Source organism: Lissotriton vulgaris, chromosome 1_1 (genome assembly GCF_964263255.1).
Source record: "Lissotriton vulgaris chromosome 1_1, aLisVul1.2, whole genome shotgun sequence".
NCBI classification, from domain to species: domain Eukaryota; kingdom Metazoa; phylum Chordata; class Amphibia; order Caudata; family Salamandridae; genus Lissotriton; species Lissotriton vulgaris.
In genome coordinates, this window is record NC_141685.1 from 1,415,925,546 (window position 1) to 1,415,938,064 (window position 12,519).

The 12,519-nt window shown below is 40.7% G+C and overlaps 1 long non-coding RNA gene across 1 annotated transcript in view; it reads right to left on the reverse strand.

Moving 5' to 3' along the window:
* Positions 1-8,621: 8,621 nt before the first annotated feature.
* The window catches only part of LOC147750622 (uncharacterized), a 31,889-nt gene continuing 27,991 nt past the window's right edge, over positions 8,622-12,519 (reverse strand). Inside the window, exon 3 of the long non-coding RNA XR_015299767.1 lies at positions 8,622-8,678. This is a non-coding gene — a long non-coding RNA (uncharacterized LOC147750622). The remainder of the gene's footprint in view (positions 8,679-12,519) is intronic.

Below are 12,519 nucleotides of genomic sequence, written 5' to 3' on the forward strand. Positions count from 1 at the left end.
TTTGACAGCCACTGGTCGAGAACAGACACTTATTGCGTCACACCCTTGGATAATGGACTCATGTTCTGCATTGCATCATATAGACTCCTTCCCATCACTGGACATCAAGTCTTTAAAGCTGTGGCTCTTCCTGATGAAAGCATTTCTGGTGCCAAAACGCACTTAGAAGCCATCAAAATCATTTGAGTCTATGCCATGCGTCTTATTCATGTTTAAAATCATCAAATTATCTTGAATTGTTTCAGAGTAAGACTGATTAGCTTCTGTAAAAATATATCAGCTATCTTTGAATAATTTTTAGTGTTTTTGAATATTGTGTTTTCAGTAATGTGGATGTGTAGTGGACATGAATAAAGTAAAGTATGAGTGAGTATTTTATGTAAAGTACATTGATTTGTAACAATAAATTATGTTTTGTATTCTTTGAAAAAAATCTTTGGTTCTTTCAGTTTATTTCTGCAACTGTTGTTGTTCAATAAGTAGTTAATTGCCTTAAGTCTTTTCACTCATTATTCGATACCTTCCTTAAGGAACGCTCATCCTATTAGCCGGGTGCCTCTTTTTCTTTACATTTCAAGGTTCTTAGATAACCTGTGATTGAACTGATAATTAGATTCCTTGCTCTCCTGTCTGTACAGAGTGATGCACCCCGGAACTGACGCTGTATGAATATGGCCGCTACTTAGCAGCATCACTGCAGGTAGTATTGGAATCAGGGCTGTGTCCCTCCTGACGGGCGCACTGGTCCGGGGGGAGGGGTGGGGGGAGGTGCACAGTCAAGAGGAAGGCCTTCAGTGTTCCCCATGTGTCTCTGGGTTTAGATGTTGGGGGCAGAAACATTGAGTATATATTCAGTCATTTGTTACAATATATTATGGCCCCTAGAAACCTACCGCTTGCCTCTTTGTCATTGGTAGTACTAGTACTGTGTATCTCCTGTGGGCAACAGGGATATCCCCCACCCATCCCAGTTCCACTAACCTCCGGTCCCCGGGCACTTCATGACGATCATTATGGTTAGTGCGGAGAGCATCTCACTCCAGTATGACTGAATCACACAACAGGTCCATTACAGCACAAATGGAAGTTTTCCATAGTGCTAGTCTTTGGAATTGTGTAGGAATGTGATGGTCCTGCTGCACGAAGTTTTAGTGTATAATACAGAGCCTTCTGCTGGCAAATATAAGACCTGGCACAGCAAATGTTCCACATTTTTCCAGTATTAGCAGGTTCAACACACGCTCCCACCGGCAGCGTGCAGCACAAGGTCAAGCGGGGTGTCCTCCAAGGAGGTGAGGTAGACCCTAGACACCAGTTATTTGGTGGAAGTGGACGTAAGGAGGAATTCTAGCAGCCAGCATGTCGTTGACTTCCACAGGACAGGAAGCTTAAGAAGTGCAGTCTGAGTACTTCTCTTTTTAGATATTATAGAAAAGTATTGAGGGGTGTGTGCATGACATCACCCAGAAACACCTTCAGCGATCTGAATCTTTTGCCAGTGTGGAGATCTCCATTTTTGGAGAGCCAATTAAGTGCTAGTTGTGGGAGTTGCTTTGGTTCATGGGTGGCTGGAATCTGTGGTTGATGCCACATTGGGACCAAGGGTGCATAAAGGGGCATTGAGCCAAGTCACCTGCCAAGCATGCTGGCTCTGGACGTGCATCTTGCAGTGGCCATACATAAAGAATAGTGAGGGGGAGTGGGACCAAGCAGGGTTTGCAAAGGCAGTAGCACAAATGCATCCGTTTCAACTTCAACATGTGGGCAAAGAAGGACAGGGTGTAACCAGTTTGTATTAATTGTGCTTGGGCATAGAGGTATTATAATTCTGGGCCTGCGGCTTCAAATCCACCCAAGTGAAATGGCATTGTTACGACTTCCCACTTGATGCACGGTTGCTTGTTAGCCCAGGCTAGCTTTATGAATTGGATGCAGAAAATAATTAGAAGGCATTGGGCAATTGGTCTGGGGATGTATATGAACAGGTGGAGGAACTTGGGGAGCAAGTACCTTCTTAATGAGGCTAATTCTTCCATCCAGTAATAACGGAAGCCCTAATCCCTATGTACTTCTCGCAGTCCTTATACCATTCCAAGGGAAAGTAAGGGGTGAAATGGTGCACACTCTGTGTCATTGGGAATATCTGTGACTTTCACCAATTAATACTAATTCCAGAGAATGCCCCAAAGCATAAGTACTCCAGAAGTATCTTGTTTAGGTCCTTTCCAGCATTTCTAAAGTACAGTTTCATGTCATCCTCATAGAGGGAAAAGAGGATGTCTCTAGGGGTGACTAAAAGCATATTTCATGTAGTGTTGTTGTGGTTTGGCTGCTAATGGCTGAACGGAAAGGACGAACAAAATCAAGTAGAAGGCAAATCCCTGTCTAGTGCCTCTGGAAATTCAGAGCGTGCACGAGAGACTATTGTTTACGCGTATCCCAATTGTTAGTGCAGTTTAAAGCAACTTTATCCATGCCAGGAAGGTGTCAAGGAGTCCCATTCTTGCTTTAACGTAAATAAATAATCTAATTTTAGGGAGACAAAGGCCTTTGTGACATCCAAAAAGACCACCACTGTGTCCAGTCAGGGTCTAAATCTTGTAACAGTGCGAACAAGGTCCTCAGTTTGTGGTCTGTAGATTGACCGGGCAAAAAGTCCAGATTGATCAGGATGGAAGCGGTACAATATCAAGAGAATCAGGCAGTTTGCTATTAATTTAGTGAAAATTTTGTTTATCACAGTTTAGTAAGGATAGAGGATGGTGTGAGATGCAATATTTTGTTGACTTCCCACAAGCGGCGGCGCCAGTGACTTTATAAATTATAAATTGATACTTGTATAGCGCACTACTCACCCACAAGGGTCTCAAGGCGCTTGTATGAATACCGCTGTGGAACCCATCCTGGCTTTCCCTGTCAGGCGTCCACTCCTGGGCAACCCCAAGGTGGAGGCCAGGCATCCTTAGCGTTGTGGAGATTAAGCAAGCTATTGCCCAGAGTTGCAGAGTGGGACTCCATGATTGGAATAGGCACCGAGGCGAGAATGATCAGGTCCGTGGAATTTTTACCCGCCGAGGCGGGGAATTGAACCCTGGTCCCAGGCTAGACCTCTGCATCGGGGTCTGCCGCTCTAATCATTGCATTGTAGGAGGATCCTCTGAAATGGGGTTTAAAGTCAGTTGAGGTCAAACCGGCGCTGGTTCAGATCCAGACGGAGCTGGAGAAGAACCATTCAATGGAACACAACCCTCTGTTCACTGCAACAACGTCAGCAACATCCGCGCCTGTGGAGGAAAATTTCCAGGTGCAACAGGCAAAAAGGGCATGAATGGCACATGGTGAAAATGAGGGAGAAACCCTCCCAAAAAGTAAGCCAACAAACCTGTGGGGCCAGCAGGCACACCAGTAGGATTCCCAGCCCTTGCGAAAATGCTAAATATAGCTTTTAAAAAATGCAACAGATCCGATCCCGGAGTCAAGAATGCAGAATATGCTGGATCAGGAACAAAATGCTCCGAAGCCATACATGGAGGCACCATCTATGACTCTGGTTGTGGAGTAGGTGTTCTCGGGGCCAGAGTCGGAGGAGGAGTAGCAGACCTCGGTGCCAGAGGATGAGTAACATTCCTCAGAGGAGTAACAGCCCTTAGTGTTGGAGACGGAGCCAAACACACCCCTGGTGAAGAAGTTAGAGTGATCCCATTTCTGCAATGATGCCTAGGACTCAGAGACACCAACTTTGGAGTCGCGTCCTTCATAGAACAACTCCGAGAATCATGGTGCCTCTTATTATTGCGCTTCTTGGAGTACCTGGAAGTATGAGGCATCGGTGACTTCCATTGGGTCTGAGAACTCGTGTGACCCCCTCTTCTGCCTTTTGGCATTGGCCATGAACAACTTGGCCTCCCTTTCCTTCAGGGTCTTTGGAATAATCCGCTTACACAAAATGCATGTCCCGACTTCGTGGTCTGAGGACAGGCACCGCAAACAATCTTCGTGTGGGGCAGTAATAGACATCTGGCCAATGCAGGTCCCTGCCTGGCTTGAATCCTAACTATCTAGGAGTACTCATCTTCAATGGCTATAAAGTCACAGTAACAATGAACTCTCCCAAAAATGGAGAGCCTGGGGAAAAAACGTTATGCGCCAATGGCATGTAAAGAAGCGAACTAACGTCAGCACGCCATCGAGTTCTTCTTATGACTCCTCTGACATCACGCAGAATCTTTTGCATAGCTGTTCCATTGTGATGTCCTAGTCAACGTGGGGGAACTGAGGAGAAAACGTTCTGTGAAATACTGCGTATTGGGATAATTCAAAAAGTGATGAATCCGCAGGTAGATGTATCAATCAGAAGCAGAGTGCAAACAAGTGATAGAATGTATCTCTGACAGCAAAGCACCAGGGGCCAATACAATTACTTTCCCCAAATGATATTCGAAGTATTTATTGTACACCATCTCCGTTCTTCACCCCATTCTTAACCTTCATGCTTAGTCTAATACTTATTATGTTCTATATCCAAATCATAACATTTAATCATCCTTCCTTTTGCCCAAGCCCTTATGCTAACCCAACCCAAATCCCTTCACCCGATCTATAACTCACATTAGCTTTGACCTTAATGAGAACACTCTTCGTAAAACTGTCCATCAGCCTAGTATTCACTGCTCCCATTATAAACTAATACGATTTTTTCAAAATGGCAGTAAAAATATATTTAAATTGTTTGTGATAATCAGCTAAGTGGAACATTTATCATAGTATATTTTCCCCAAAACAGTTTTTTTGTGTTGAGGATGTCTTCATAAAACATTGTTGATCACCATTTATGCCAATTATTGTTAGGTATTTGTTTAATTATGAGGGATAAGAGCTGAGGAAGCCATTGTTTCAGTGGGTTAGGAAAGCAATTCTCAAGGACCTTTTGCTAATCTTACTGGTTAAACAGCCATCACTGCTGATAGTTTGCAGTCCCCTCCAAAAACTGAATGGAATCTGACATATTCCCTAGGTGCCATAGGCCAAGAAGCCTCAAAGCCATCCTCCCCAAGACCCAGGTATGAGGTTGAAACATCTTAATCATAGCCCAAATGTCCTAGAGTAGTTAATACAGAGTGAAGGCCTGAAAGTGATCCATATCTAAGAAGGCTGCAATGAAAGGGAGCCTTGGTGAAGAAGTCAGGTGTGACTTCAGCATGTTGTTTTTGAACCCCAGCAATGTAAGGAGGTGCACCAGCATTTGGAGGTGGCCCACGACTGACTGTGGCAAGACTGCCTTGTTAGTAACAATCCCAACAAGGCTCAAACTCTATAGTTTTAGAAAGGGACATGTGTGCCTGCACACTAGAAAGAAATCTGAAGAGATGAAAGCTTATCAACTGATGGGAAAATAGGAGCTATCTCTGTATTTATTTACAAAGGCTCTGAGAAAAAAGAAACTGACATCAGTGTGCTTGGGTTGCCCCTATGTGGAGCTCCAGAGGTTACTTTCGGGGAGGAACAAAGTCAACATGGACCACACAATACCACCTACTGGTGTGCAAGGGCTGTGCTGAAAAATGTTCCAGATCCAGTCTGACACCTGGGGCTATTCTAAAGATCATATATCTGTGGCTAGAAGTATCGATCAGAGAACGGTCTGAGCCTGTGAATGTTTCCAAAACCTGAGACAATAAATAAGCTTAATAAGGTCATGGAGTGTGGCTTATGGTACTCTACTGCCTCCTAAGTGTAATTCTTGTTTTTTCTGTACTGGCTTAACCATGCTTTGGGGAGGAGATGACATACCAGACTCATTTAACATATTTATTGAAAGAAATTCGTTTGTCTGTATTGCGAGTATTAAATAGATGATCCAAGAATCAGGAGCACGTTAAGTGGCATGGCCTGTTAAATAGACTGTACTTGGGTTGCCTGATCCCTCTGTGCGTTCAGAACTAAGACAATCCAAGAAGATCATTACTTCCAAATGCTTACTAGCCTTGAAGACAAAATGGCAAAATAATGGAATTGAACAAATTAATTTATCACAAGCACCATCTACTGTGGGGTGGGCTGGGCTGGCACTATATGCCTTAGCAGGAGTCATGCCCTGCAACAAAAAAAAGAATGGTTGCTTTATCATTAGATTAAAACACATATAGATTGAGAAACTTCAGAGCCCTTCTGTCTGGAAGCAGAGAAAGGAAATCGAAGTTGTGGAGGTGACAGCAAATCAAATGTGGATATTTACCTGCACACATTCCACTGCCAGTTTGGGAATGTTTGAAATTATACCATTGAAACAAACCAAATATTGAAGACATCCTTTGTTTTGAGGAAGAATGGTGTTAAACATAAAAAACCTGATATATTTCTGTTATTCTTAGAAGTAATACATTTTTTAACTAATAGCTCATATGGTTTTATATGTAGTTCTTACCTCTATTTCCACACTTATTCACTTTATTAAAAAAATACTTTCAATGCAGTTTATTGACACCTGGTTTATGCTTTAAAATAACAGAACACATACCCATTGTTGTTGTTTCTGGGGAATGAAACAGAAAGACATTTTAAAAAAAGACTCATACTATCAGGTGGTGTTCAGGGTACAATTAGAAACTAGCAGCTTGCCGAATAGTGTGGACTAGACCCCTACAAACTTACAAGCCACATGCAGTTAAGAGTTATTTACAGAGAAAATGTATGGCAAAAAACCATTAGGAGAAGAAACTACTGCAATATTGGTTTTCTGTTTCCCAGCAGTATAGCATCATATGTAACTAAAATGTAAACCCAAGCAATAATGAATCTTCTCTGGCAAGGAGAACGCCTGTTTTTTAGATTGTGCTAGTGCTTAATTTGAGCTGGTGATTGCAGGAGGTTGCCACTGGCACTAATATTTGGGGATTGATACACATTTTTATGCATCAGGCATTTACCAAGACAAAAGAGGGAAAACACACAAAACAGAAAAATGTGGAAGCGAATGATTGGTATTCGGGTCACCAACGTTTAATTGCAGAGTTATGGGTACCATAACTCATTCTTTTACGAAGTAAGCACTGGCTTGTTTCAATAATTAAGAACTGCTTTTCAAGCAACCTATTTCTCCATTCCACTGTCAAAACTAAAATAAATATTAGTTTTGTGTAGTGGTATGGTGCGTGCCCAACTGCGCTGTTTCTCTCCTCACAAGGTGAGAGTTCACAATACTAAAAAGCAATTTCCTTGTCTTAGCTGCAACTGTGTCTGCTCCTCAAGGTCTTGAGAGAGAGCAAATACATCTTATGGAGAAACTGGCTTATTTATTAATATTTTTCTAGCTGTAATTATAACAAACAATATTTTTCAAAATAAAATTAACAGATGGACCAGTTTAGGCTCCCACTATCTAGAAGAAGGCTGCATTTATATCTCTTTCTAAGGGACTGTTATCGCTGATCGTTCAAATGATTTAGCTTGACTTCTTAGTACTTGTTGAGAGGTGTATAACAATTGCAATAATACAATTTTACTGAAAAGGCATTGTGATGTTTTAAGAAGATTGTGCAACAGTGACGCTGTTATTTGCAAAATTACTGAATGGAATTATCTGCTTGGGATGAAAGTTCACCCTAAACAAAAAGTAGGGGCAGATGCTTTAAATAGAATTACACATAACCCTGTGTTGCAAATTAACTGATTGGCAGTGTTGGTATTATAACTTGGCATAATACACAACGCATAGTTTAAAGCACTGAAGCATTATCCTTGAGTACCCTTTGGTCAATACCTAAGGATGTCCTATGATGTATGACAGAATAACGCATGTCGAAACAACGCATGCTGAAACAACAGGGTCACACCCACGACCATGGGGCACATGCACCAAACCATTTTGCGATCGCAAACAAGGCAAATCACAAAAAACGTCCGTTTGCGATCGCAAAATGGCCTTTTCAGATGCATGTACTTTTTTTGCAATTCACCATTAAGGAAATCGTGATTTTTTGTGATTCCCTTAATTATGAATGCAGTTAGGGAATCGCAAATTGCAATTCCCTAAATGTGTTTTGGGAATTTGAAATCACAAATTACCATCAACTTCAAGTTGTTGGTAATTTACAATTCCTTCGAAGAAATGCCCAAAAATGCATTTTTTCTAAGTGCATTGTGGGTCATACAAATGCATGTGCAACCACATGTGAATACTTACATGTTTTTGCGGGTGCATCAGGGTGGCCTTTTGCCCTCCTTGAACCCTTGGAACCTCATGCGCAATTTGCAAGAACCTTTTTGGTGCTCGCAAATTGCGAATGCAATCCCATTCAGTCCTATGGGCCTCTAGGCCCTAGGAATGACTGGTAAGCTATTCCTTAATAGCAAATCTCAATTTGCGATTCGCTATTAAAGAATATGTAGGAATCGCAATTTTCATTGCAAAACCCACATGCATGTGTAACTGCGACTCCTTAGTAGCAAATCCTTAATAATCACTTTCAAGGATTCGCAATTCCTAACTTTGATGCACGTGCCCCCGTGTCTTTACCACACATGCATTTAATTGATGCATTATCCTGTAACTGTATTCAGGAGTGATAACCATTAAAACAAATATATAACAGAACAATAAATGTCAATTTCAAATATATTACCAATGAGTTGCGGTTCGATGTGCCGTGTAGATAGTGGTGCATGGAAAGTTGTAAGCTCTAATGAAAGAAACAGCCAACATGTTACATTACAAACAGTTGAATGCTCACCCATCGTCATTCCTCTACAACCTAACCTAACTGAACTACCCTTCTCTCATAACTAGATATGAAGTTCACTTATTTTAGAGGTCACTTACATTACCTGAGAGTTAGGATTTATTACAGGTTCCAACCAATTCTAGGTTAATATTGTACAATAGCGATAGTGCAGTGTGAGATATTTACTTGGTGTACAATTATCACATTATTCTGATTTACACAACTCTGAAGGGGGAAATCATGGAAATGCCTCTTGCATTTTCCCTACTGAGGAATGTATGTGATTTGCTTGCAAATAATACAGAAGGTCTCCCCAGCAAAACTCATTGCGGGGAAGAATTCTAGGAGATCACTACTAGTGTACAAGTTATAATTCTGATGTTGGTGCAAAACAGTGTAAACCTGAATCGGGATTTGCAGAGTGTTTAGAATGAGAACCTTTGTTGGTGGAGTTGCTGAAATCAATCAACAAGAAAAACTGATTGTGTTATACTTATAATTTGTGAGTAATATGTTGCAGTGTTTGACATTTGAAGGGATGCCTATAGATCACTCTATTTATATCAGGGAAGTCAGTATTTATGTATGTATGCAGAATTCCATTCATGAAAAAATCAACTAGATTATTTATAAAGTGCAAACGGATGCCCAAAGGCTTCATGGCGCTAGAACTGCTTGAGGGCAGATCTATAAACTCTAACTCCCCAACAGAATAACGTCTTCAAAGATTTTTTAAATCATTTACTTTATTTTAAGTCAAAGAGAGCAGCAATGCGCTCTTATCCTTTTGGGTTTTTTTTCTGACCCATGTCAGTGCCTGCTGTACCTGCCAGTCTCGTGGCTGTGCTTGATAAAAGCGAGTATGAGTATACTGGCCTTGGATCATGCCCAAGTCAGAATCAGTAGCACACAATAGGAGACCTACGTTCTTAATCACCTCCGATTAAGTATTACAGCTGAAGGTGCTGAAAGGAAGGTGGCAGTGTTTTTAATTATGATACCTCTGTCAATGAGCAATTCAAGCTTGCATCTGAAGGCCATGCTTAAGTGGACCCAAAAGTTGCTCACTTTCATTGTAACTGAGATTAGACGTGGCACAGGTGTATCTCGTTTCCACCAACTTTATCCCATATATTGGAGCTTTAGCAAGATATTGCACGTGTGTCTACTAATAGGAACAAGGATTAGTGGGGAATATCATACTCTCATCCTTTCTGGGGGGCGGGGGGATCCTGATTACATATCACAGACTGATGGTGGTGTCATTGTCGAATACTGGGACAATGTGCAATTGATACATTAGTAATGCAGCAGTATACCAGATAACTCATCTCAGAATATTAAATAAAATAATTATTTGATCTTTCCTGCTCTCACACATCACATGTTGCCAAATAGTCAGTAAAGGACTATGAAACACCTTTGTATTTACTAATAGTGCATCTGTACTTACAGTGATTTTAATTGCCTTTAACACATGCTGTATGCAACAGAACGTAATCAAGCTGATTATAATAAACAATACAGCCCTGAGACAGATACATAAGCATTAAGACAGGCAGGCAAGCACAGATGCAAATGTGCAATGGTGGCATTGTATGCACTGAGACAGGGCTCTACAGACAGAGAGGTAGACAAAATACAACACATGTTTAGTATGCCACAGGCACTGGAAGTATGACTGCTGGGGAGGTACTGCATCCCCAAAAACGTTCGCTGGATTTGACAAGGTGAATGAGCAATAAAGATATTCTTTTCTTTGGGATCAAATGCCAGGTTCTGCCTTATGATAAATTGCCTTGTATTATTTTAACATGGAGATTAATTCTTACTACACTTTATCTGACTACCAAGTGAGAGGATTTTGTAACGTGAACTATGAGACAATATTGCTGAGTGTCGAAGGTGAGGCTATATGAACTGTACAAATATTTTGAAATATTTCAGCAATTAGGTAAGCACAAATGAGGTACTTCTTCTGTCATTCTGAAATATGATGGAATCAAACATTTTAACTGTATGAAAACCATTTAAGACGCTTTACTGGTGATGCACAAATGATATATACTTACTGAAACCTGATTTGCATACATCAGAATGTGTGTGCTGTATAGTGGAATCAGCTAAACTACATGTCTATCAAATATAGAGGCCAATTCAATGGAAAATGAAATGTGCTGACTGTAAATGACAAGGCTCTACCACATCATGCCCTAGTATTATATTTCCAATAGTGTGCGCCAGAATACACCACCGGCTACATTTCACACCCTTACCTCTCTCCTGAATGGGTGAATGAGCGTGGCTCTTTTGCTACACTTGTTCTTTGTGTTCTGCTTGGCTTTTTCACGACCCCTATGACTTCAGGAACGTAACACTGATGGCCGCAACCCTACTCAGGAAATGGTGCCAACACCACTGTAGTATGGTCATATTAAAGGCTTTTTGCAGCAGTAGTGTAAAATTTACAAGCATCTTCCCAAAATATTGAATTTAGGCAACAACAAGGACTACAATTGGCAGCAATCTTCTGATTGCACCATAACAGAAAATAATATTGTGGTGCCAATAAAATATAGATACAATAAAAAATAACATGCACTCTCTTGGTGATAACAAATAATTTACCCCCTGTAGTTGCAGATAGTGTTCCACTTGATAGCCAATAAACAGACTACTATCATTTCCAGAGTCAATTCCACTGAGGAAAGAGTTAGGGGGACTTAAGGCACATCCTAAAGTATTTTTTATCCATACCTGGCGTACACATGCATTGATCCTAAGTGGGCCTTCCTTAAGGAGGTAAATGCAAAAAGAACAATTGATGGACAGAATGCTGAACAATGTCAAACATTCGCCCTCAGTTACAGACCTGGGTCTAAAGCCATCATTTTTATGATCACCGCGTGATTCTAGTTTGGATCTAGCTCAATGCAAATCAGTCTTGACCCTGCTTTCCATGGGAACAGTCCAGCCTGAACTGCCTGGTCTGGTCCTCCCTGGACCGTAATCAAGCATCCTAGAACCGGTTTTGGGTATCGATCCATATCAGCCAGGATATCCTGAATCCAGTGACATGGCGAGCACAGGAGCAACTTCTGGGCATAACCGTCCCACTCGTAAAGTACAATTGATGAACGGAATGCTGAACAATGTAAAAAACTCACCCCAGTCAGAGATATGGACCTAAATCCATCGCTAATTTTTTCATAAGTTGGTGGTGAGTGCAAAACTTATATCTTTGTTTTGTTAAAATTAAATACAAGAAAATTCACATCCTTCATGTTCAACTGTGTTTTGTGATGTACACAGATATTTAAATGTAAAGGATCCAGAAAAACATGATTGCACATGCTGCACTTTGTTCAATAAACCTTGACAGTGCAGTTTATTAAAGTTAGTGAGCTTAACATAAATCGAAGGATTATCATGTTATACTTATTTTAACAATATAAATGCCATGTTTTTTCGAATTCATGGTTGTTTGAGGAACATGGATATGCTAATAATTTCATGCTACTGCATTCTTTATTTGGTAACATGTAAAATCTTTCTATTCAATATTTTGAAATATACATTTCAGCAGCAGCTAAAATGCAATGTAAGTATTTTCCACAGTGGCAATGCAATGGAATCAAAAGATTGATATATTAATTTCAATCAGGAAAAAACTTGTCTTAATCTAAGTGTACATGAAGTTCTTCTCACAGATAGGGATTTGCAACGCCAACTGTTCTGAGTCCAATAATGTATTGTAACTGTTAAATCTATCTATCCATCGTTCCAACTATCTATCTAT